Genomic DNA, 27,689 nt, shown 5'->3' on the forward strand with positions numbered 1-27,689 from the left:
TTAGAATAGGCTTTTTATATCATTGGGAAGGAAATGCTTATGTGGGCTGCAGACAAAAAATATTCTTTAGTTTGCAGTAGTTTAAAAAAAGCCAAAACCTACATATCATCTAATACTTTAGAGGTTCTTGTAAGAAGAATCATCTACCTATACACTTTCATATATTGGGTATCATGTAGATGTTGGTCTCAGGTTATACAACAACATACAGCATATAGTGCCTAAAGTAACACAAGTGAAATTTGGCTGCAAAAAAAATTATTATGCAGTAAGAAGTCATCTGTCAGAAATAAAATTAGAAAATTTAAATTGCATTCCAGCATTCTCTGGAAAGGGAGTTAGAAAAACGTAGGATACAATAGTCACGACAAGGCTTGCATTCCTTCCCAGGGCTACTAACATCCAATAATAGCACAAAAATGAGAACAGTGGCTCTTGGGAGGAATTAAGAATTAGGAAAGGATATGAACCTCAAGAATATGAATAGACTTTATAACATAATGAGAATACTTCATATCTTGATTTTGATGTCTACATCACTGTATACATTTGCCAAAATTTGCTATACTGCTTAAGAGGGAAATGAGAACTTTAATAAACTTTAGTTCAAAAACAAACAAAAAACAATATCAAACAAAATAAAATAGCTACTTGATAATTCAATACGCAGATAGTTGCAATAACTCAAGGACACAAACTTGCATTTTTTTTTTTTAATTATTAGGCAGTATTTAGAGAACATTCTGGTTCACTCTGGAGCACCTGCTAACAAACAGCAAAAGCTGATAAACGTGAAAGACCATACAGGGAGCTTCGTCTCTTCTGCTGCTCACAAATGCCTAATTCTTAGCTATAGGTTTCTAACACCAGCTGGCAGGATGAATTTAAACATAAATAACAATGTGAAAAACTGTTGGTTGTTTTTAAGATTTCTTTTTCTAATGAGTAGCGTGCCCTGAGGAAACAGTATTATAAGCATGGAGACAGCCATTTTGGGCTGAAGAGATGACTCGGTGGTTAAGAACACTGACTACTCTTTCAGAGAACCCAGGTTCAATTCCCAGCACTCACACGGTAGCTCACAACTGTATGTCATTCCAGGATTCAACACACTCATATATATATATATATATATATATATATATATATATGTATATATATATATATATACATATATATATATATACACACATATACAAAACAGACAAAACACCAATAAAAATTTAAAAATTAAAACAACAGTCATTTTGATTTTTTTCTATTCATAGATGTTAAATTAGCTTTTCCAGGACAATATATAACTAGAACACACTTTCAACTTTATATTACTACAGTGTCTAGACATCTGAAATCACACCATATAGCGTGAGCCAGGGACTTTAGCTTATAGCCATTTTTGCTAAGGTTCATCATCTACATTCTTATGAAAATACTAGTAAATTGCACTCTTTCATTTTCTTTAATGAACAAAGGACTGGTGTCTTCATAGCCACATTTCATTATGCAGATAAGCCTTGACTTCCTCCAATACCTGCACAACACCTTGTGTGCTGAAGTTGAGCTGTTAGACTGCTATGTTTATCTTTACAAAATTAATTGCCGTAGTCAACGTGTTTTTTATACTTCCCCAGGGTTTTATTCAAGCAGAAGCATAATTATTTGGCTGCTTCACTGGAATTTGGCATGGGGGAAGAAAATAAAGTCTCATAATGAAAAAAGAAATGAAGGAGAAAAAGAAAGAACAAAAGGAGAGGAAAGGAAAGAAGGGGCAAGTGGGAAGCTATAAATCTTCCTCCTCAGTATTACATTAATTGTATTTAGGATTCTTATATCGTCAAAAGTTTAACACAACAGTCCCCTGCCATCTGATCACTGCAAAGGAAATGCAGTATAGATACACTACGTCATCTTTTGTAAGGCACTAGGGCAAGCCCCACCCCAGTGGCTCTTAAGCCTCTATAACCTGCACTGTACAGGGGTGCTTTCCCGTGACAGCATATAACCAATTTCAGAAGCAAGGCCACTTGGGAGTGACAGATTAGCTTCAGGGAACGTTGACTTAGCTCAGTGGGGAGCTAGCTTAAACACTAAGAGGCAGAGCAGAAATATAGATTTCCTAAATGAAAAGCTGTATTTCTATCTGTTTTTATGAAAAAGAAAAAAAAACATCTACAGGGTCACAGCCATTAGTAGTTGAAATTTTTATTGCTGCCTTTAATAAAAAATGTCAGAGACTAGGCATCATCATTAGTCCTAGGTAAAAAGGCAGACAGGTAAGTAAGTAAATTTTTCTTCAGTATAAAACAAGTTACTAAGACACTATTAAGACAGTATTGCAGCATATAAAGAAAACAAATGCACATATGAATACAGACATGTGTATACAACATGAATGTGTATGTACATGCGTAGTTTTTCTTGAATATTTAATTAAAATATTTTCCTACTTTTTCCCAATTATTTACCTTTTGAAGGTACCTGCAGAGCATGTGCTTATAAAGCATGGCCCAAAAAGGCTGAGAGAGGGCGTCAGAAATAAAGTCTTTCTAAGAAAGAAATTGCATGCATGTGGTGTGTGTGTGTGTGTGTGTGTGTGTGTGTGTGTGTGTGTGTGTGTGTGTGTGTGTGTGTGTGAAAATGGGGGAGAGAGAAGGAGAGGAAAAGACAAGTGAGACTTTTTATTTAAAAAAAAAAACCCACAAAATAAAATAAAAATTTAAAAAAACCCACAAAAAACTCCCAACAAAATTGATGTTAATCATCATAGTGAAGGCTAAATTCAGTTCTTTACATAGTGTACCAAACAGGAACTGGTTTTTTGGTGCTATGGCTTGGGCACTATGGGCAGGACTCCTCCTATTAGGCTGCTGGCCAGCTGGCTTAGCCAAAGCGCTGATCTCCAGGGTTAGTGGGAATCCTTGTCTCAAGGGAATATGGCAGACATTGACGGAGTGGGATGTACAAGGCCTTTTCTAGCCTCTAAACTCATAGAGTTGGATGATATATTACACCAACACATCATAAGTACATACATCACACACACACACACACACACACACACACACACACACACACACACACACACACACACATTGCTCCAGATAGAGATGGTGTATAAATTATTTAACCTCTGGGAGACTCACGTTCATAGTGCATATAATGCAGACTCTGTTCTTTCAAAATATTGTGACATTACGCATCTATGTATGCGCGTGACTAAGAATCTGCATATACACAAATATTTGAAACATATTTAAAACAATGCTTTAACACAATGTGTGCACTTAATAATTACTAAAATTATTTTTATTAGTCCCCTTATAATAGGCTTGTTTGAAATAAGATAAATTATTTTGCTTGTCTCAATATAATATAATACTCTTTCTTCCACTTAACATATAGATCACAGACATATCCTTAATGTATAAACAATTCAAGGGCACAGTTTTAAGTCTGACCTTGTCAAGGACAAGAAAATCATTTAATAAGATAAAATTTCTGCTCACCAGTTCTTCCATCCCTCTGTCCACAATGATGGAATCTGGCCAGGCCCTGTCTTCCTTCCAAGCATTTCAAAAGCAACGCTTTAGTTTCCAGAAAAGGGGAAAAAGAAGATTTTCTATCCTATGCTTGTTTAGGGCATCACTGAAAATGCAGGCTGTAAAATTCAGGGAGGTTTGGGGCTGAAATGTGATAGTCAAAGTGCTTAACCAGCAAGCTAATTTTCATAATTGAGTAGAAGGTTAGTTGTGAGGAAGAAGTTATGAAATTTAAATTTCAGTCCTTAGCATTACAGTTATCAACACTGGTATTCTTTTTATTTTTTCCCAACCTATGTATAGTCATTCCCTCTCAGTTTACAGTTCTTTTAATAGTCAGGTAAATTATAAGGTGGAGAGATAGAGCTATCTGCTGTGTTTGTGTGTTCTGAAACATTGCACATTTATACCTTAAGTCTTTGCAGTAATGGCTCTGTTGTCTGTTAAACACTTATTTATTAAAACAAAATCATTATAAATCACATTGGCAATACTAAATAATTTCAAAAGTTATGCACTGGGTAATTGAGGCATTGAAAACCAAGACATCATGTAAATCTGAATAGTGGAACATACAGGAAGACATACATTTCTAGCTTTCTTCTGTGACTATACACTTACGGATGTCAGCATTGGGTACTTCTGCATGAGTCTAATTTGTGATTCAGTAAGAATAAATAAAGACTCCGAGATTGCAAAATTTCCATAATATCTTGTGTAGCATGAGGCAGATGGTTAGTTAAACATCAGAGATTTCTTTTAGCATCTGATTGAGATCTTACTCCCTCACACACACACAGGTCTACAGTTTTTTCTTATCTCCGCATAAGGCAGAGGAGAATGTTTGAAGCGCCATAAGATCTATTTGTATTAGGAAACAGAAGCAATCTTATCTTGTTTAAAAATTGAGAACTTTGTTTTTCTTAAGTAACAAAAACGACCATGTGAAGGAAAGTTTTTATCTTTTCTGCAAGCTCCATTCTTCTTTTAGAAGGAAAAAAAATAATTACTCTAACAGCACGAAAGGAGAGAATTAAAGTTATTCTATTAAAAGTAATTCTATTAATCTACCCAATCATTCCTTACTCAAGCACAGTACCAGCTTTGAGGACTCTAATAGCTGACAAATGATATGTATGGATACATTTACTATGGATGAGAGAATTGGTTAGAAACAGTAAAGGAAGATGAAGCAAACAGAGAACTCCAATTACACCAGAGAAATGAATACTAGAAAGCAAAGGTGCTTAAAATCATCCTGTGCAGATATGACATTATCCCACTGTGTTAGACGTCAGTGATGAGGAGAAACAGAGGGTGGAAAAGCAGGGAACAAGATGTCCTAGGATTTATGTCAGGAAGCTTCCTAAATACTGTGGGAAAAGAAGCCAATGTCAGGAATCTACCAAAAGATGCCAAACAACAGAGAAAATTGCTGTAAAAGCCAAAGGACAGGAAGTTGCTCATTGGAAGTAAGAAATCTCCTTGAATTGAACAATCTCTACACACCTTGTATCTACTTTTATATCTCTGAGGTTATTTTTGGATATGAATGAGAAAAAATAATACCCAAGACAGGGAACTGGTACATACTTCATAGAGCCATTGTGATTCATAATGCACAAAGCCACTTTGGAATCTGTAGAACACGTGTGATTCAAAGGGAAGCCTTCTATTCAGGCCATAACCCCAATAGTCATAATCTGCATTAGGAAGGGTCTGATATAAAATACACTGCTGGTGAAGTCTTGTCTTTCAAATACTGAGAGAACAACAAATATAGGACAAATACAAGTGAATAAATTACTTATGTTCCCTATTAAAAATAAAGCATGTGATGCCCCTCTCACTGAGTAACTTGTAATTATAATATTTTTTCTCCTGAGTTTGAGGCCATCCTGGTCTACAAAAATAAGTCTCTGGCAGTTAAGGCACAAGGAGAAACCCTGTCTTGAAAAATGAAAATCAAAACAAAACCAAAATAAGAGAGAGAACAAATACTTATATTTAAAAGTCCTGTGTAGGGTGTTTCTGTTTTTCTTTGTTTTTTGAGAAAGGGTTTCTCTGTGTAGCGTTTGGCTGTCCTGGACTCGCTTTGTAGACCAGGCTGGCTTCAAACTGACAGAAATCCCCTGCCTCTGCACCTCTGAGTGCTGGCATTAAAGGTGTGTGCCACCACACCTAGCTTCTACCCTAGAAAACTTTGAAATCTAAGAATATCTTTATCACGAATTTGGAGTCCACACTTTGAAATGCTACTATGAAAGGGCTGGTTGTGGGTGTAGCTCAGTGATAGTGTGCTTGGTCAGCATGTGCAGAAAAGTGGATTAGATCTTGGAAGTCTCCCAAACCACCAAAAGATAAATTAAAAAAAAAAACCCACACTAAAAGGTCCTCATAAAGGATGAAACACCTCTCTTCCCTGTTTCTGGACAAGCACATGAACAATTCATTAGCATCTCACGCCAAAAGAACCTTCTATGATACAGAAATGAAAAACTCACTTAGCATTTGGACAAAGCAAATTAGCTAAGCATCAAAATATCCATGTGTGAAAAACAGAGTGCTGCCAACTCCTGCTGAAGACCAGAGAACACATGTAAAAATGCTTTTGTCTATTTTGTTGTATGTGAAGATAAAATGTCTTTATTTGCAATCTCATTTTGCATTTGATAGCTCTTTGCAGCCTGGCTTAAAATATGTGAGGTTTTCTGGGTTGGAAAAATTGTTTTTAATGGTTTCCCCAAAGAAGAAGTAACAATGTGTTTAATATCCTGAAATAATGCATTACTGAATAGCATTGAAACCTCAGGCGTTATCACCTATGATTCTGACCATGGATCTAGCTGCATTTATAGTCTAAACTAGTCTTATTTTACATTTAGAGACAGGAAGGCCAAGGTCCAGAATCTCTTCTTCGTCAGGGCACTAAGAAACAAATATATTAGATCTGAGGTGACTGCCAGAGTGACTCGTGACAACCTGTAATTTCATTCTAGTTCCACGGGCACGGCATATAACACCTTCACCCTTTGCAGTGTCATATCTATTGATAACGCCATGGCTGCCACCTCTAGACAGAATCATTAGAGGATCTGAAAGAGGTCATGCTTTGTTGTGCTTTAGTTCCTTCAAAATCTCCATCGTTTTCCAGGAAAATCATGGACATCCTGTAACAGACTCTTAGGTAGGAGTGTCTTCATTACCAGAGGTTCTTCAATTTGTGGGTTGTGGTCCCTTTGGGGTCTCATAGCAGATATTTACGTTATGGTCTTTAACAGTAGCAGAACTACAGATATGAAGTATCTGCAAAATGCTTTTATGGTTGGGGGTCACCACCACACGAGGGTAGCAGTGCTAGGAAGGCTGAGAGCCACTGATTGCTAAAGACAGAGTCCTGTTGGAAATAAAGAGGCACAACTCCCAGTTCCTGAACCAGAAGATTCATGCCTCATTAGAAAATGCACCTCGCAGTTCTGGTAAACAGATCACATACCTAAATATACACACATACATTTTCTGGATTTGTTTTCCTGTTTTCTCTATGTTGTTAGATTGCTATTGGCAAAGAGACATAGATTAGGAATTTCTTCCCCTTTTTGGTCAAACTGTCAACTCATTCCTGGTCCTCATAAAAATTATGCGCCTTTCTTTTAAATGTGTGCAAGCATTCACATATCAAATGGTTATGGTAGTTGTTTTCCATGGTTGTAATTTCACCTCCTTACCATCCCTTTCCATTTATGATTTGAGGTTTTTCTAATTATCATCTATCGATCTGTCTATCTATCTATCTATCTATCTATCTATCATCAATCAATCTATCTATTTATCTATCTATTATCATTTAGTGTGTGTCTGTGTGTGTGTACATGTGGCATAGGTATATATATTATATATATATATATATATATATATATATATATACCATATACATGAATAACTTTGTACACATTATATATAGTCAGAATGATTTATATGAATTGATCTTTTGAAAAATGTTGATTCATTTACTTCCAATATTAGATTTTCAAATCATAAATAAAAGCCATTTATCACTAGTAAATGGATTTTAATATAATTGAGAAATAAAGCCTGACAATTTTTCAGGATTTAAGTTGAATGCCACCATCTACCAATACTTAATGAATATGAAGTCTTCTAAAATATTCTATCAAGCTCTTGTTGAGCTGCTTTCCTAAGCTCCAGCTGGGTTTGGTCTGTGTTGAATCACTGCTTACCAATGACATATTTTCTAAAATAAATGTAGTGAATCATAAGGATGATGTTTCTAAGATATTAACCCAATGATATATTTATTGTTCAAAGGCTTTTATTCCTTTTAATACCATCTATTATCAAAAAGCATCTTTTGATAATAAGTTGAATTTCTGGCCATTGCTAAATGTAATCTTTTGTTAACTTGGTAGAATATAGAAGATCAAGCCAAGTAATGCAATTTCACAGCGTAAAATAAAGCAGAACACTGAAGTAATGAGTTTATTTATTTGTGGTTTCTGCTTTGTGGAACTGTAGGTCAGTTTCAAAGATGAGCTCAGTAATTGAACTACTAGAGTACAAGCATTGTATTTTTCAATAAGTAATTTAAGTCTGCTTTTTAGCAAATCATATATTATTCCCATTAAGATACATCAATAAATATAAAACCTTGTATTTCAAGTTATATAATCTCATGCTTAATATCATTTCTATTATAAGTTCTGGTAGCCTTCAGTATGAAAAACTTACCATAGGGAGTAAATGCTAATTGATTAATTTATTGAAAGTCTGCCTCAACTTAAAAGACAGAGCCTTCTAAAATAAAACCTGGCTCAGGGAGTGATGCTTAGCTCATGTTCTCTGTAGCTTGGATTTTGAAACCACAAAATCCCACAAACTATACAGATGTTCGTGTAAAATGTACTTCCCAGGGGTTGGGGAAATAACTTCAGGAAAGTACTTGGCATCCAAGCCTGAGGACCTGAGTTCACACCCCCAGAACCTATGTAATAAGCGGGGCTCGGTGGCTAATGTCTGCAACCTCAGTATTGGAGATGGGTAGACAGGAGGCTGCTGAACACTCTAGCCTGAATTACTTTGCTCTATGTTCAGTAGAAGACCCTGTCTCAGAAAGTTAAGTACAGATGACTGAGGAAGATATTTGATGCTAACTTCTGCCTAGTACAGGTACACACACACACACGCACACACACACACACACACACACACACACACACGAGAGAGAGAGAGAGAGAGAGAGAGAGACAGACAGACAGACAGACAGACAGAGAGAGAGACAGAGACAGAGAGAGAGAGACAGAGAGAGAGAGAGAGAGAGAGAGAGAGAGAGAGAGAGAGAGAGAGAGAGAGAGAGAGAAGGGAGAAGAGAGAGAGGAAGAGAGGGAGGGAGGGTGGAGGAGTACATTTTTTCAGCTAGTGTTTCTTCTTAGATGAAAATACTAGATTGGAGTTTTACTTTTTCTTAGGTTTTTATATCTTCAAAACTCTCCAAGTTTTTTTATTTTATTTTATATCAATGCTAACACAGAGATATAGATCCATCATAAAAAAGAAGCATTGTAATAGAGTTGTACGCTTCTAGTTGACTTTTAGATTTGTTTCTTTCTGGCAGAAAATGAAGTTTCAAGATGAGGCAGATTCTGTCAGTCCTACACATATTACTGAAATCTGAACACTGATTGAGTCTATGTACTGCCAATTGTGAAAATCTGCATGACTTTCAAAGGAGTTTTTGAGAAATGTGAAAGGCTTTTCTTTCCCTAAGCTGACAGGTTTTTCTTGCGCCCTCTCCCTATGTAAGCTAATTATATTTGGATTCTCATGTTAAGGTCCGTTTCTGGGGAAACTGAAATTCAGGCTGATTATCAGCACACAATTGCTGCAATTTAAGTTGAGCCCACAGTGCCAAAGGTTATATGGATTTCAGATAATTGTAAGAATGACATAAAATTAAATTTATGTTATTTGTGTTGGACATGTACAAGAGGTATTGTTAAATGTATTTTAGGGTTATCATAGTTCCCCCAAAGCATTATTTCTAACCTAGAATTCGAGGGGTTTGGGCCAGGCATCGGAAGCTTAACTTGCAGGCTAATGTGTGGCTTGTGTTTGATACTTTAAGTTCTGAGCCTCAATTTCTTTATTTTCAATTAGTATTTTAAAAGACAAAACCTGGTCTTGAATTTACTATAGATTCACCTTGTTACCTTGAACTGCCTCCACCTCTCAAGATCCATATATGTACCAACATGCCTGGTGTTAGTTTTTATGCATTTAATGTACATGGGGTCTTGATATATTGTCTGGGTTGACTTTAATTTTGTGAACTCAAGTGATCACCTAGCCTTAGTCTCTTAACTATCTTAGATATAGGATAAATCCTCCCAAATAGCGATTGAATCTTTCCCATCAACACTTGGTTCACTTAAAAAAATAAAAGTTCTTGCTTGCAAATTTGTTTTCCATTAAAAGGTTAATGTAATACTTTGCAAACAGTTTACTGTTCTTTTGTGAATTTCATATTTAAGTTCAATTTTTAAAAATTCCCAAGCTAGTGACTCATGGTGCTAGTGCTCCTTGTTTTAAAAAGATGTAAAACTTTGTAGTCATCTTCTATCTCTGGCTCTCACAATTTTTTATTTTTTATTTTTTTGGTTTTTCAAGACTGGGTTTCTCTGGGTAGCCTTGCCTGTCCTGGACTCGCTTTGTAGACCAGGCTCACCTCAAACTCACAGAGATCTGCCTGCCTCTGCTTACCTGAGTACTGCAATTAAAGGTGTGTGCCACCAAGCCAGCTAAGGTACTTACAATTTCTTTGCCCTCTAATCCACAGTGATCACTACAGTGTATAAAATTATCAAATAATTAAGAAAACTGAAAAAAAAAAAGAAAAATGCCAAGCCATAAGAATAAAGCCATAGGACTTCTCTCCTCTCCTCTCCTCTCCTCTCCTCTCCTCTCCTCTCCTCTCCTCACCTACCATTTCCCCACTGCCCTCCTCTTTGATTCTCTCTGTCTTCTGGATCACTCTCAGTATTGATCTCAAAATTATATATAATACTCACATGTATAAATTATACATACATACATACAGTTATGTCTTCACACCTTAACATAAAATTCATTATAAATACTTTATAATATTTAATTATCTCCTGAAGCTTCGAATTTTGTTAAGAATTTAGTTGAGAATTCCTGATGCAAGACAGAACTGTAAATACATGGCTGCTTATGGAAATATTAATTGCTTAGGTGATGCTAAATTTGTTCTCCCAAAATTCTGGAGATTTGAAAATCGAAATCAAAGTACCATCCCCAGCCTGCTTTGCTGCATCTGTGGGGTGAAGACAGACACATGCCTCCGACATGCTTTTCCTTCATCACTTATTCTTGGTGTTTCTTGACTTATTTCATTATTGTCTGTTTCCATCATCACACAGTATGCTGTCTATGGATCTGTCTTTTTAACAAGGATACTTTGGAGTAGTGACCACATAATGATAGCCTGTTACACCATTTGAAAGGACAAGTTTCTAAGATCATATTCAGAACCATTGAGGGTTACACATCAAAGCATTTTTCAGGGCACACCGACCTATAGCAATCTCTGTAAACCATTTGCTCTTGAAAATGGATTCTTCTTATCATGCCTGCCTTTGTGGGTGTGTAATCAGCTTAGTTGCATAGAACCTTACGCTTCTAGTCCTTAGGCCTCAATCCATACACTCTTGAAGGTTAATATGTTGTAGTTGCAATGTAGACGTTATTGGGAGTTTGATCTTTGGATTCTTGTTTTGTGAGTGAAGCTTGAAGGAGTGACTCCAGAGCTTACGTCATGGCTTAGGACCCTGAGTGCTAGTGCGCTTCTTTCTGTCTTCTCTGGATTCATTTTAAGCAGCTAGTTCTTTGGTCTCTTGGCAGCTAAGAACCTTATCTGTCTTCCACTCCAGGTCTGCCAGAGAGCTGAGTCTTTTCCAGGAGAGCTTTGTAAGGAAAGCCTGTGCCAGACTATGTCTTTACGGAGGACCAGAGAAACATTCAAGAAAGGAAATGGGTTGGGGTGTTGGTCATGGTATAGTATATAAGTCCTGTGGGAAATTTAGGGTAAAGTGTGTGCTTCTGAGAACCCAGTAAGGATAGACCCTTTTCACTCCAGCTCCAGTATCTGACTGTATTTCTGAAGGAGAGGTTATAAATTTTGAGGATTAGTCAACCACACTGGCTTCCAAAGATAAGGTCGAAGAATGGGCAAAGATTAGATGGATTCTCACCACAGGCTGAGTCATGACATTTGATGGCTTCCTGACAAGTAGGGCTGCAGGATGTGTCAGCTGTTGTGGAGTAACTGCCAAGTTGTAGGGCAAACCTCATGGTTCCTGTGTAGTTTAGCCCTTCCAATGAGAGCAAGCCCATGCTTGAGGGTTATGAATGAAAAATTTAAATACATCCTGACCAACAAAAGAGGGAGCTCAGAAAAAAGAAGCATGTTTTATATTTTAATTTAAAATATTTTAAGTGTACTTAAAAAACTGTCAGTTAAATAAGGAACACTATACTCTCATTTTGTTCTAACCAGAAAAATGATATAGTTGGTCCTGCTAATCCTGTACTCATTAACATCATTTTCTTTTCTATTTGGACTGCATTATAACTCAGTGCTCTCAGTCCTGAGTTTCAGCAACTTGATTGCTAATGATAAAAGTATTACAGATGCTATAGAGGGAAAAATAATATAAAAATCAGCACCAAAAAGGGAAAATCCACAAGTTATTATCCGGCTATTCTGCATTAACTGAATGAAGATAAATGAAGAGGATCACACGTGGTAAGAGCTATTTCAATGCTGCTCGTCATGAATTGAAAGTGATCTAGCAGGCTGCTAAGTGGTTGAACAAAAGTCCTATGTAGAGGAAAGATAGGAAGTTTTAGTTGATACAGCTTCTCAGTTTCTGAACATGTCTACATTGTAGACATTTTAAGATCCATTCATGCTGGGCATTTAAAGAACTCCATTATTTTGTTTAAGGAAAGGCAGTCAGATGCTCAAAAGAGAAATTCACTACCAGCTGTGAAGCTGAAATAATGCTTTAACCCCAGTTGTCAAATATTCAACTCCCCATTCACTTCCTCAATTTGGTGAATTAAGAAAATAATGTGAGATAATGTGTCTGGTGGTTTGTAGGTGTTTTGTTAGAGATTAGAGAGTCTAGCACTCTTAAGTGGCTCTGTTTCCAGAAGAAACCTGTTTCTTTTAGTGTGTAATATTCTATGGAACCTGCAGACCCCCAGCCATCCAGAAATCAAAACTAAACCACATCTAGACTATAGTTATATAGTGTGTGTGTGTATGTGTGTGTGTGTAGGCCTGAGGTTGATATTTGGGAATTTCTGAGATCTCCAGGGTCTCTCACAGAATCCAGCGCTTACTGCTGGCCATTTGCATCAGGGATCCCCTGAGTCTACCTCCCAAGTGTTTGACTACAGTGGGCCACCTTTCCTGCCTGTTTTTTTATCTGGTGCTGAAAAGTCAAACAGAGGCCCTCATGACTTTGTGACAAGACACTGTAACCTATATGCAATCTTCCCTTGTCCAGAGCATACATATCTTTAAGTTTGAGAATATCTAATAAGTCCTAGTTAAAAATATAGTTTGTAATTCCATGCAAAATCCTTTAAACTGTCTGAGACATTCTATGCAAAGTGTTTTAAGCCTTTTTAAAATTTACCTCTTCATGACCCATTTGTTGTTGATAGGTTGATTTGTTTATTAGTTTTTTTTTTTTAATCTGATGGCTCCATGTGGATATAAGAAGCATTAGCTATGGACAGTTTCAATAAGTAGATTTTTCTGAGAAACAGAATCTTTTCTGAAATATAATGGGCATTCCAAAACAAAACAAACAAGCAACAAAAAACCAATCTCAACCTCTTCTAGTGTTGTAGCTCTCCCAGAGGTAATTACCATGATGAAAACACAAGCCTGCTTAAGTAGGACAGGATTGACCTAAGCTAAGTGCTTCTGAAAACCAAAGTTGTGATCATTTATTTTGTTATATAAACCTTCTGTTCTGTGACTCTCATATACAGTGCACAGAAAGTGAAATTACAAATGTACAGCCATTCTGTGAACAGTTATATCCACATAAGTTCTGCAAAGTCGTATAATGTCTTGTTTTCTCGTGAAACGCTAAAAACTATTGTGACAGTATGAAGTAGTTTTGTGAAATTGTCGATATTATTTCTATTCAAATGTCATACAGATGCCACATTTTTCTATTTCTTCACATTGCACCACTTATCCTTAGGGAAGAAAACATATAATAAATACAGTCCATGGTTACTTACTTGACAGACATCTTCCCTGAAAATAAAATGATAGGTGAATGTGCTGTGTGGGAACCTCATGGAGGGAGTGTATCCACATATACTTAGATGTTATCTATCAACCTCTTGAAGGTAAGCAGTAAGCACAGTGCTAGATATTGCTGGCACATTGTTTGGCATATTATTCCTACAGTAAACTTTCTCTATAAGTAGAATACTCTAAAATAATGGTGAAAATATTATATTGGAAATACATAAAATATAAGCACAGCCAGTTATTATCATTTTTACACAGTGTATAATTGTAATGCTATACCCTTATGATGGCAGGCAGAGAAATGGCACAAGTACACTCACAGAACTATGAGTATAAACTGAAATTTCTGAGGGAGCTGCATACTATCTACCAATCCTCTAAGGTACTTGACCTCAACTGGCTAGAAGACCATCATCATAGGTGAAACACTGTTGATCAAGGGCTCAAATTATTTTGGACTATTTTATAATCATTTATAGACATTTACCTACAGGTTTTTAAAAATTAATTTATTCAGATTACATCTCAATTGTTATCCCTTTGCTTGTCTCTTCCTGTTCCTCCCTCCCTCCCTATTACAGCCTATTCCTCTCCCCTAGGTCTGTGACCTTCTAGTGTTTTTTAAAATCATGACTGATATAACAACTTCTTAGAATGTGTTGCTAAACTCAACAAGCCTGCAACCTCTACCAATCCGAAAAGCAAGGAATGCTAAGGGAACGCCCAAGAACTACAGAAAATATGTCTGCTTCACTGATGCTTGCTTTCCCCATGTACTTACTGCCATATTTGGTAAATATACTGCTTTATAACTTAATTTTGTCCCATGACTTTCAAATTTTTGATAACTTCTCCCAGTGTGAGTGATAAATGTCATGCAAATACACCTGAATCCATGTTTCTTGTCCGTGGACCCTCATTTAAAGCAGAGTTGTTACTTTTCATCGACATGAATAATGGGTCTGAGGAATGATTTTGACAAGTACAACATCAATAAGTGGTAAGGACGTTTCAGCTCTGTGATAGTCTTATAGAACTACCCCTGCATATGTGGTCCATCATTGTCTGAACTGCCATTATGCAGGACATTCTGTCATCCACATATCCATGATTGTTATCAATTACATGATAATGATGATTAATAGTAAAATAATTTGAACATTAAATGGAAATATAATTTGTCACCTTTATGAGGGAACACTAATATCCTTATTTTCAAGAATCTGTGGTTGAGAAAGGTATCTTGTCAGAGAGTCAATATTACTTATGTGCAATAGAACAGATTGTAAAACTCTAGTTTGTCATATTAAAAGGTTAAATATCTATGTTTATATATAATTACATCTTTCAATGTAGTAATAAATACAAATTATAGCTGAATGTTAGATGGAAATAAAATGTCCTAGGAACATCCATAGGCAAATAACCTTTTCCATTTAGCTCTTATGTTTTATTAAAACAAAATACTTGGGTCACTGAGGTGACCCAAAAAGGGATGAGTCTTTTAGGCTTTCTAGTCACAGGGGTCATATATTGAAGCCGTAACTTTGCTTGGAGAAGTGTTTCTACCCATTAAATACCAATAAAAAACAGGAATGGGAGCTTTCATGGAGGGTTGGGGTAGAGATTGCAGGATTATAGAAAAATTTTAAGTGAGGAATTTAGGCCTTCTTTATGTTTCTGTAATTCTTTTAAACATTGGCAGCAAAAACCACTGAAAAGTTTGTAACTGAAGGAACATGAAGTTTTATGTGGGAATAGCTTTGCATAAGAAATAGCTGAGCATTGGCTGACTGAGGCTCAAAGACCAAAATATGGAGACTTTGAATTAAAAGAAAGAGTGACTTTCTGTAACATCCTTCCCCCATCTTTTATATTTGCCAAATCATTTTGGGGAGTCCTTTGGCCTTCCCATGTCTGGATTCCAACTTTTCAAAATGTCACTAACTAGGAGATACTAACTCTCAGGAAAAATACAACCCATGTCAAAGACACCTTGCCAAGACTGATAGTTTGCTAGTTCTGAGGACTGTCACCTAGTGGACTTTACATACATGATGAGACAACCACATACTCTTTCCTTCAATTCACTTATATCTTGTCACCAGTCCTACAATGGAAACCTGAGCTGCTGCCTAAAGTTCAGCTTCTTTCTAGAGCTCAGATTGTGAATAAGCATTAACCATCTGGCACTTCTAGGAGATTTAAGTCTGTATGGCTCATATGTGCTTGTGCATGTTAAATCAGTTTGGCTGCTTTTTCCTACTGATATGCTTATCATTAACTCATTTCAGCCAACACTTGGAAGGAATTGGGGAAAATTCCCTTTAGACTGATAGTTAATATTCATTATCAAATTAATTGGACTCAGAATTCCCTAGGAGTTGGAGGTGGATTTCTGTGAGGCCATTTCCAGAGAAGATAAATGGCAACATCTACCCTGAATGTGAGAGGCATAACTTCCACAAACTGGGGTCAGGAAATTAAAAAAAAATGTTAGCAGAATATTAACATTCTTTTTATTCTCTTGTCTGGGCTGGGGTCATAATTTCCCAGGTCACGAGTTGTCAGTCATGATGGACCAAAGCATGCAATACCATTAGCTAAAATAAACCTTATCTCCTGTAAGTTGTTGCATCAGAAATACAGTGATGCAAAAATAACTAGCCTTTTACACAAGGTTAAATTTATGTTGCAACTTCAATATGCACAGGCCAAAATATAATAAAACCTTAAAACTCTTATGATACTGTTATATATGTTGGGAAACTCATTGCCTACTGAGAGGTAAATTATGCAGGAAAAAGTACTATCAAACACTCTCTGGGGGCTGAGAATATGGCACAGGGTGAGCTGGCCATGCAATCCACCAAAGCACTAGGACCTGAGTCAGGATCTCCAGTATCTACTACATAAAGCTGGAGGGGCAGGGCACATCATACTCCCAGGCCTAGGAGGTAGAGACAGAGAAGAAGGAAGATGGAGCTGCAGTGCTTCCTGGTTACCCAGTCTAGCAGAAATGGTGAAGTACAGCTTCAGTGAGACATCCTATCTAAAAAACTAAGGTCAAGAAATGATTGAGGACATGCACGCGCGCGCGCACGCACACACACACACACACACACACACACACACACAAAGTAATTAAAAATAAAACAAAAAGATGAACACTTTCTGATATTACACACATATATAAATACTAAATACTTTATCTTAAAAGTGGACTAGTGGGACTCAGCATGGAAAGGCAAGCTATGTCATTGGTTGCTCTTATATTACTAATTACTGTTTAGAAATCTCTTGATAATGTAGTTTGGACAATATTTTAATGTTTACCAAGCAATTCCTATAGGCAAAGGTATTAATATATGTTGTAACTGGACTAACGTACTCTATTATCAAATTAATTTAGAATTGTTTCATTTAGGCATGATGTGGCTTTAGGTCATTATATGCTCAGCTGGAAGAGAAGCTTCTGTTTCTCCTTTACCAGTGCTTGGCAGACAGTAGATACTGAGGAAATGACACTTTGCTTACATGTGAGTGTCATTAACATACAAATGTAGCATGGTTGCAAGATCCTTAGACTTAAAATTTAAAACAAAAGAGCCAGTTCCTTGGCCCCGTGGGTAGAGGTACTTGCGCGAGGATCTGAATTTCATCTCTGGATGTCACATGATCAAAGGAGAGAAGTAAGTATCACAGGTTGAACTCTGACCTCCACATATGCCCCTTGCAACATGCGTACACTCACATCCAAACACACACATGTGCACACACACACACACACACAATTAAACATAATAAATATAACGTTTTAAAATGTTTTCAAATTCTGTTTCTATTTATTGAACCTACCTTGGAACAAACATTTAAAATTATTGAGACATAGTTTATTACTTTACAAAATAGGAATAATAGAATATATCTAGTAAGGAATGTTGTGCTGCTTAAACAACATATGTGCATAATATATGTAGAAATGTCTAATACAGTACATGAAACAACACAAGACAGCTTTAAATCGTTCTTTAAAAGAATAAAATAAGGAGATCCAAGATGGAAGCGCCAAGTAAGTACCGTAACTAAAAGCAGGACAGCAGTGAGAGCAGAGCAACAGACAAGCCTGCAGTGGACCCCAAAATCCCAAATGGCTATCTTCCCAAGGTGAGACAAGAGCCCACAGTGTGGGAAAATATCAGGTCCAATCTGAGGTCACCCAGCTAAACCCTGGGAAAAATTCTGGGGATCCCACTGGCGTATCCTCAGCTTTAAGACTTCCGGTGCCTGGGCAGCGCAGCGCCAACCACCCTCTCTCTCTAAGTGGAGGCTTTCCAGATACCGCATTTTGTGGGTTACCACCTCAGATTCTCCCATGAAGTGGTTAACTTTGGGGACAGGGACACGTAGCTCATATCTCAGATTCTCACAATTACTGCCACAGTGCAAAGACTCTCTGGGTACCGTGTTGTGTGGCCGCAAACTTGGTCATCTTCTGGGAAGGGGACATGAAGCTCCTACCCCAGGTGCCCACATTCACTACCAAGTGGAGAAGACATTCAGGGTACCACAACCTCACTCAGCTCTTCCCATGGAGGAATGGATACCTTCTGTTACCCAAGCATGCCGACCCGAACGCAGGCTGCCACAACACAGTGCGTACGGTGTCTGAGTTCATTGACTTGAGTACAGTGTCTGGGAAGTGGGACCACATCAACCTTGGAGCGATGAAGCCAGTAGCAAGGAAGCCAACTCCAGGACTTTATTTTGTGAGAGGAGGGTCCCTGAATTCCTGAGGAGTTTACTTGGCCCTCAGGATCATATAGCTGAGGAGAAGCCCCCAGCAAGACCTTGATAACCACCCACTAATCCAAGACCTGGACCAGCAATCTGAGGAGGGGACATTTAGGACCATCTAGCTTCCTGCCCCCAGCTCTTCCCCCACCCACCATGAACTCCAGTGGGCAACAGGATCTGCCAGCCAACACCATAGACAACTAGATGGGTAGCAGGCTCAATATATTTTGATACTGTGTCATATTTTATACTTCTCCACATTTCTCTACTAGCAACTGAGTGCTGAATCCTGGAAATTACAGCAAGGTTCATACTCAATTTTCCAAAAGTGTTGATCTAGAAGTCAAAGATCAGAGAGGTTTTTTATTCTTTGTGAACTGTGAAATTAAAAACATCTCTTATAAAGTGAAGCCGACTTCAGATATTTATAGCTGATTGAATGCTCAGCACTTCCAGAATTGGTTAATATTTGAGCAGTTAGGGGCTGCTTCTTTCAGCTGATACACACATCATCCCTTTTGTGTCGGAAAAAAGGCTTTTTTTGTGGACACATCCAGACCCCTTTGGCTCTTACAACCTTTTCAGCCTCCTTTCTACATCCATCTCTGATCTCTGAGCCTAAGGATGTGATAAAGACATCCCATTTAGAACTAAGTGCTCAAAGTCTCTCAGACTGCATTTTGTACAGTGGTGGCTCTCCGTATTAATTACCATCTGCTGCAAAAAGAAGTTTCTCTGATGGGGGTAGAGCAATGCACTGACACATGGGTATAACAATTTGTTTTTAGGAATCATTTTATTGAGCTATTTATGTAGCAGAAGAATAGCAGTAGGTTTTCCTCTAGGACACATAATCTATCTAGTTTTAGGCCCTTAGTCTCATTAATAGTATGGGTTCTAACCTCTGGAGTGGGCCTTAATTCCAGTCATGTAAGTGGCTCATTACCCTTACAACCTTTGTGCTACTACTGCACCAATGGGTGTATCTTATGATATACCTACTGCCAGGTCACTGTTATGGCTTGTAAGGATTGTAGCTGGGTAAAGATGATGATTGATTCCTCCTAGATAGCATACATAAATACCTTTCCACACAGCAGAAGAACTGAAGCTTCCATTGAAATAAGTGGATGGGGGCTCTGGAAGGGGCTAGGGAAGGGTCAAGAAAATAGTTTTCTGACTTGATACCCTATAGCATATACAGGGGAGGAAGTCCCCCTCAGTCACAGTCATAGGGAAGGGGAGTAAGGGGAAATGGGAGGGAGGGAGGAATGGGAGGATTCAAGGGGATGGGATAACCATTGAGATGTAACAAGAATAAATTAATTAAAAATAGTTTCTGAAAATTAAAAAAAAAAACAAGTAAAAATATAAAGTTAGGTATTAAATTAAATCATATATAATTATCGTAAAATGGTAAATATTAACTATCAGTTTGAATACTTTTTAGTAACTGGAAATCCATGAATATTAAGCCCCAAGCTAAATATGTGAGAATGCCATTCAGACAACCTCGTGGGTTTATGTGTCTATTCTGTGGAGTGTAGCAAAGCTGCAATCAACTCTAATAAAACCTAAGACTCACTTTTTTTCTAAGACTCACTTTTAACACACTGAAAAAGTACATGTGAAATAGGAGAGATGCAGGAAGTTCTATATTGGGGTTGTCACAAAATCACAGCATATTAAATCAACGTTACAGCCCAAGATTGGAGCTTTGCAATAAGCTCTTAGGGACAAATAAAGTCCTGAGAGCAACTCAAAGCCTGCTGCATGCAACGCAGTCCACAGTTCATTCACAATTGAATGCATATTGGCAGCCTTTCTATAGAATATAGCCAGGATCACAAAGGAGGTAGTATCATTCTCTTGCTTAAGCAAGAACCTACAGGCCTCTAACATAACAAAGAAAGTCACACACACACACACACACACACACACTTTACAGTCACTATAATCAATTATGTGAATGGAATTCACAAGAATTTAAAGAAAGCTGGTCAATGTTCTGGTTATAATTAATAATTCTCCTCTTTATCCTGTAATCTAGGTTTCATGTCCACAAGCAGCCATTCCATTCACAAAGCACAATTATCTAAGTAAAAGTAGAATTCTAAATGAGATGCCATGAGCAAAATCTACTTTAGATACAAAAACATCTTCATTAAGATCTTATTATGATTCTTCTCTTCACCTCATATGCAAAGAAATTACTTTGAAATTACCTAATTTACTTTTAGAATTGTTCTTGCAATGTTATATCACAGATTTCTGGATATTTGGTATGTAATTACACACCAGAAAGAAAAAGGAGGACTAGGTAGCCAACAAAACTCTTGAATGATTAAGATAAAATAATAGACCATTCTTTAGTGATTTTAACCATCCAAGAGTCTGTGGTCAACACAGTCTACCTATTTGGGGGGGGGGGCAAAACTAAGCTTCTTTATCACTCCAAGTTGTGAAAAATCTTAGTGTGTGTGGCTAAGAGCAGGTAAAGGCCAACTTTGATTGGTAGACATATGTGATCATAAAGAAGAAAGCAAGAGGACAGATATCTTTTAATTTGTCAAAAGGAGGTAAACAAGAGCAAAGGGCCCAATAAAATACGACTGTAACTAAAACCATTGACTTAAAAGTGTGCTTTAACTTTATAGCTTTCATGTGACAGGCTAGTCATTGGCTATGAGCTCCTCTTATGGTGAAAGCACTGAGGATAAGATACTGTTGAGAGCTTAGCTTTGAGTTAGTCACAAGGCACAGGGAACACTTTGGAAGAGAGTGGAAAAAATGAGAGCAGGAATATGGGAGGAGTGCTGTGAAATGCTGTCAGCTGGATGTGACATGGTGTTCGCACTCAAAAACTCACAGTAGTTGTGGTCACTTACACAAGACCTGAGCATGAGCAAGCCAATCAATATTGCAGCATGGGGAGGAGGTAGCTTCTCGGACCTAACTTTTAGGTAAGGAGCTATCGACAGTTGATGGCTGTCGAGGAGGGGGAAGCATTTCTCTTCATGGGTGAGACTGTTGGTTGGTTGTCTACACTTTACTGGATGTTCCGTATGTATGCATGTATGTATGTATGTATGCATGTATGCATGCATGTATGTATGTATGCATGCATGCATGCATGTATGTATGCATGTATGTATGTATGCATGTATGTATGCATGTATGTATGTGTGTATGCATGTATGTATGCATGTATGTATGTATGTATGCGTGTATGTATGTATGTATCTATATCTATTTCATCTATATCTATGTCTATATATGTATGATGCCCATGTAATGAGTACTGATTGGACTCAGTTGATTATCAAAAAATAATAGTAATAAAGAAAGTGGAGCCTGCTAGTAAGACATCTTATCAGGTAGAGGAGCTCACCCATAGACGCCAACACCTGGGTACAATCCCTAGATCTCACAAGATGTTAGGAGAACAGACTCCTGGGAGCTGTGCTCTGATCTCCACTTATCTGTATACACACACGCCACACAGTAAAATAATAAATAAAAGTTTAAAAACATAAGAAAAAAGGAGAATGTGAAGTCAGGGGGCACAATGGAGGAATTAGGGTGAAGTTGAAGGAATTCAGGTAGATTTAATCCAGAAACACTGTACAAATATGTGAAATAATGAAAAAAATAAATAAAAGCCAAAGAGGGAAAAAAGTTTTTTTGTTTGCTTTTAAAATTCACTGTTTGGAAACTTTATACATGTGTTCAGTAGGTCTGTCTGGATACCCAAAGCACATCTCCCGCCCAATTTCATGGTTCCTTTTACTTTTTAAACTCAGGGTGGCTAATTTGTGATGTGAATATATGCATGGGTGTGGGTCAGTCACTGGGCATGGGTAACCATTTCCTTCTCTCAAGAAGCCAGCAACTGGTCAAATAGCTTCTCAGCTAGGAATGGGGCCATGGAAGCCTCTACCTTTTGTGTTTGGGATTTTAAACCAACTGGATCATATGCAGATCTAGTATGGATGACCAAGATACTTTCAATTCATGTGTGCAACAGCTCTGTCATATCTAGAGGAAAGTATTTCACTACCCTGTATCTTTTGCGTTCTGTCCCCATATTATGTGATAATACTGCAGATGTCCTACCTTTAGTTGAGCAATCTTAATCATTTATCTTCAGCATTTTGGTCAGCTATGAGTCTTGGCTTAAACAACTTCCCACTGTATTAAGAAACTTCTATGGCCAGGGTTGAGAGTAACACCAACTCATAGATACAATAATAACCAATATTAAGAAGGCAGCTTGACAACATAGCTAGAAGGAAATCAAGAGTTTCTACCCTAAGGCCTATGACTTCTCTAGCCATGAATTTTTACCACATGTATGTACCCAGCATGAATTTCCTCCTATGGAAAGCCCTTAAGTCCAATCAAGAAAATAGCTAGTTACATTGATAAACAGTCATGCCATTATTGAACAAATTGGTACATTTTGCTTAGAATCTCAGTATTGTAGCATGCAGTGTATAATTCTCAATAAGACCACTGAGGTCTGTTATTCCCTAGTAGCCTGTGTAGTATCTTCTAGCACTATGATCTCTATCTAGCATGGAGGGAATTTTTTCCAGTCAGTTTAAGACTGATGTGTCTATTTCCTGTATCTGTGGCATCAAGCTCTTGCCATTTAGTTATGATGGGCAACCAAAACAATGGTAACAACTTGCATTATCTAGGGCACCTTTGGGACCTTTCTGACCAGCAGCTGCTAGGGAGGAGGTAACCTGTTCCTAGAATTGGGATTTTCATTTAATGATCTATGCATGCTGGAAGCGGCATTGTTTACCATGCATCTCCTTTGAAATTCTTTTGTAAACTATATTTTAACAATATTTCAAACTAATAAGTTTTTACAGGGATTTTTCATATAGCATTTGTTTTTCTTAACTCACCCTCCTTTCCCTCACCCCTCTGCTCCCACTTCTTAGACCTTTACCTACCAATATTCTATCTTCTGTTTTCATATCACACACATTCTACTATCTCCTCTTGCTATATTTTATTTGGGTTTTAAGTTCAAAGGATTCCATGTACTTTTTTTTTTTTCACAAACGCTTTATTTTGATCTCCTAATATCCCAAACAATGTATTAAGATGATTAAGCTGAGGGTTAGGAACAGAGGTCAATTATACAAGTTCTGGGATTCCCAGAGTCCCCACCTGAAAGCCCTTTCCACCCGCTCTCCAACACACAGGCGTGTCATGATAATATATACTTGTAACTCTAAAGCTGAAGACAGAAATAACAATCTACGCTAGCCTTTTTGTTGAGCTCCAAGCTGTTAGTAAAACTATCTCAAAACACAGGTGAAGCAAGCACAGCTTATCTGTGACTTGTGTGTAGATTGGGAAAAAAACATGATCTCATTTTCCTGTACAACATTAATTGTCAACAGCACCTCTGGGAATGTCTACAAATAGGATGACCTTGATGTGCTATCCTTCTGCCTCAGTTTCCCAGTATTTGGGTTACAAGTAAGTGTCACCAGCTGACATACATGTCAAAGTATTTGTAAGATCCAGAGGACTAAGAAGTATTCCGTGCAATAGTGTCTTTTTAGCTGGCAGCAAAGTGGAACCCCTGAAATCTCAGCAATCTGATCACCTAAAGAAGACCTACAAAATACTACCAGTAGTGGGTAGGATAAATTTCATGAAGCTCTACACCTAGATGATGAGATACAGGCAACTAGTGGCTAATAATCGAGTGAGCCGTCTATCACTCATCCCCAGAAATGGGCCACGGAATAGATTCTCCAATCCCAGAGGTTCAGCCTAAACAAGTACACATATGAGCAATACTAAGTGGATTCGGGAGACTGTATACAACAATAGTGTAAGAAGCTGAAGTCATGAATTTGAGATAGTGCAGAGGGGATATGAGAGGATTTTTAAGGGGTTGAGGTGGAGGTGAAAATGGTGCAAATACAGTACTCATGCCTGGAATTCTCAATGAATATTTTTAAAGATTAAAAATAAAATAGTCTATAGTCAGAAAAAAATCCCAAATAGTTGTCAACCAAATATCTACACTGTGCCATAGTGAGGATTAATTTAATATAGTTACAAACATAATTTCATAAGATGAAGAAGGCATCCTATAAAATATACACCTTTTAAACAATTTCTTTTGTGTGACAGTAAGGAAAAGTCTAAACTAGACAATAGACTTTTATTATTCAAGTTAAGGGAGTAAAACTGCAAATAATATTGTGGATGTCATTATCATAGAATTTAGTTGTTGCTTTCAAGGAGACCAAAGATTAACCAGGCACGATAGTGCTCACCTTCCTTAGCTAGGCATGGTGTTGCACACTTTTGATGGCAGCACTTGGGAGGTAGAGGGTGCTTTAGCTCTGTGACTTTGAAGCCAAATCAAAGTGAATTCCAGGCTGGCCAGGGATATACAGTGAAAACCTGACTCAAAAACCAAAACCAAAACCAAAACAAACCAACCAAAACAAACCACTACCAACAACAATGACATCCCCTAATCAAAATCAAAATCAAACCTAAACCCTATGAAACCCTAATGACAACATAAAAAATAGAACTGAGAGTTAATTACTCCAGGAAGTCCTCTGAGTGCTTTCAAGAATCCATTTATTTCTATGGACAATGTATCCTGCAGAGAATTTTTTAAAGATATAATTAAATAGTCAGGGGAGGATCCAAGATGGCGGCGAGCAGTGTGGACCGCGTTTGGAGGCTCCAGTGAACAATTCAGGGAATTGCACAGATTTCTGAGCCAGGAACACCGAGGTCCGAACATCACGGCAGCGGGAGTGCTCCACGGTTCGGAGGGACCAGGGTGCGGAGGACCTGCGTGCCCCTGCACACGGGAGGAGCGTGGTTTTTCTCTGATCGGAGCGGCAGCGGTAGAGGCGGCAGCACCAGCGGCACCAGCAGCGGCGGCTGAGGTTTGCAGCTCATAGCCTTCCGGTGGAGGCGATTGGTGTGGTGGCTGGTGGGAATTGCTGCGGGAGAGGGGACTCGGGGCAGGATTTGGGTCGCGTGGAGCCTTTGGACCCAGATTGGACTCGGCGGACAGTTCGGCCCCAGAGTCCCGGGTATTGGCCCGGCCCAGCAAACAATTCTGCCTGAGGCACTAACTCAGCGTGGCCATAGCTCCCCTGCTGTGGCGCAGGCTTAGTTGAGCACGCTGCTCCACACTAGGCACTACCTCAGCTCAGCGGCAGCTCCCCTGCGGTGACACAGTCTGGGCGGAGCACTTGGGTTCACCACAGGCGCTAACTCAGAGCAGCCGCAGTTCTCCTGCTGTGGCGCAGGCTTGGTGACGTGCTCGGTTCCATCCTAGGCACCACCTCAGCTCAGCGGCAGCTCCCCTGCGGGGACACAGTCCGGGTGGAGCACTTGTTCCACCACTGGCGCTAACTCAGAGCAGCCGCAGTTCTCCTGCTGTGGCGCAGGCTTGGTGACGTGCTCGGTTCCATCCTAGGCACCACCTCAGCTCAGCGGCAGCTCCCCTGCGGTGACACAGTCCGGGCGGAGCACTTGTTCCACCACTGGCGCTAACTCAGAGCAGCCGCAGTTCTCCTGCTGTGGCACAGGCTGGACAGAGCTCTCGGTTCCACCAGCTCTAAGACTCTGGTTGGACACAGTGTACAGTTTGAATCCAGAATTCCTGGCTGAGATTGGTGGTCAGTTCGGGCCCTGAGTCAATACTGACCACAGCACGCACTTTGGGCCAAAAGGCCCTAGTGGAGCTTGGTGCGTAGTCCCAGCCCAAAAATTCTGGCTGGGCCCTGTGTGCATTTTGGGCCCAAATCCCTAGCTGAGCTTGGCAGACGGTTCTGGCCCTGAGAATCTAGCTGAGTTCTGCCCGTGGTTCGGTCCCAGTGCTCCTGGCTGGACTTGGCAGGGAACACAGAAGGCTGTGGATACCTTGGCCTGACCCAACGCTCATTCAGAGACCCAGAACAATTGCAGGATCCACAGCAGAGAGGGACTGAGGATCACTGGCTGTGAGAGACCAGAACAACAGGGCTAACCTCCTAACATCCACACCAGTGAAGCTTTGAGCTCGCAGCCTAGGGAAATCGTAAGAAAACAAGTGAATCTATCATCAGACACCCTCCATTCAACTCTGGAAGCTACCCAACAAAAACAAAGACGGCAAGATGTCTAAAGGACAACGAAAAAGCATACGCAAAAAACCCCCAAAACAACATGGCGTCTCCAGTTTCCAGCTATCCCAAAGAAAACCACCCAGAGAACTCAAATACAATGGAAATACAAGAAAATGACCTCAAATCCTTAGTAATGAGGATGATAATGGAGGAGAAACAAATAAAATTCGTAATCAAATGCAGGAAGACGCAGACAAACAGGTGAGAGACATAAAAGAAGCACATAGAGTGGAACTGGAAAAATTGCAGGAAAATGCAAACAACCAGATGAAAGAAATAACTAAAACGGTTCAAGCTCTGAAGACCTATAAAGAGGCAATGGAAGAAACTCAGGAATATACAAAAAATCAGATGAAAGAAATCAAAAAATCAGTTCAAGATCTGAAAATGAAAATGGATTCAATGATAAACACACAGACAGAAGAAAAACGAGAACGTGAGACCTCAGAGAAGAAGGCGAGCAACACAGAGGTGAGCTTTTCTAACAGAATCCAAGAGATGGAAGAACGAATCTCAGGGCTAGAAGATACAATCACAGATATTGAATCAACCATTAAAGAAAATGCCAAATCTGGAAAACTCCTGACACAAAACATCCAAGAAATTAAGGACACCATGAAAGAAGAAATTTGCGGATAATAGGCATTGAAGAAAGAGAAGACATCAGACTCCAGGGCCCAGAAACTATTCTCAACAAAATCATAGAAGAAAATTTCCCCAATCTAAAGAAAGAGATGCCTATAAACATACAAGAGGCCTACAGAACACCAAATAGAATTGACCAGAAAAGAAAAA

At 38.6% G+C, this 27,689-nt stretch overlaps 1 protein-coding gene across 1 annotated transcript in view; it reads right to left on the reverse strand.

The window, feature by feature from the left end:
* Positions 1–27,689, reverse strand: part of Galntl6 (polypeptide N-acetylgalactosaminyltransferase like 6) — a 750,388-nt gene that overhangs the window by 447,134 nt on the left and 275,565 nt on the right.

Source organism: Acomys russatus, chromosome 27 (genome assembly GCF_903995435.1).
Source record: "Acomys russatus chromosome 27, mAcoRus1.1, whole genome shotgun sequence".
Lineage (NCBI taxonomy): Eukaryota > Metazoa > Chordata > Mammalia > Rodentia > Muridae > Acomys > Acomys russatus.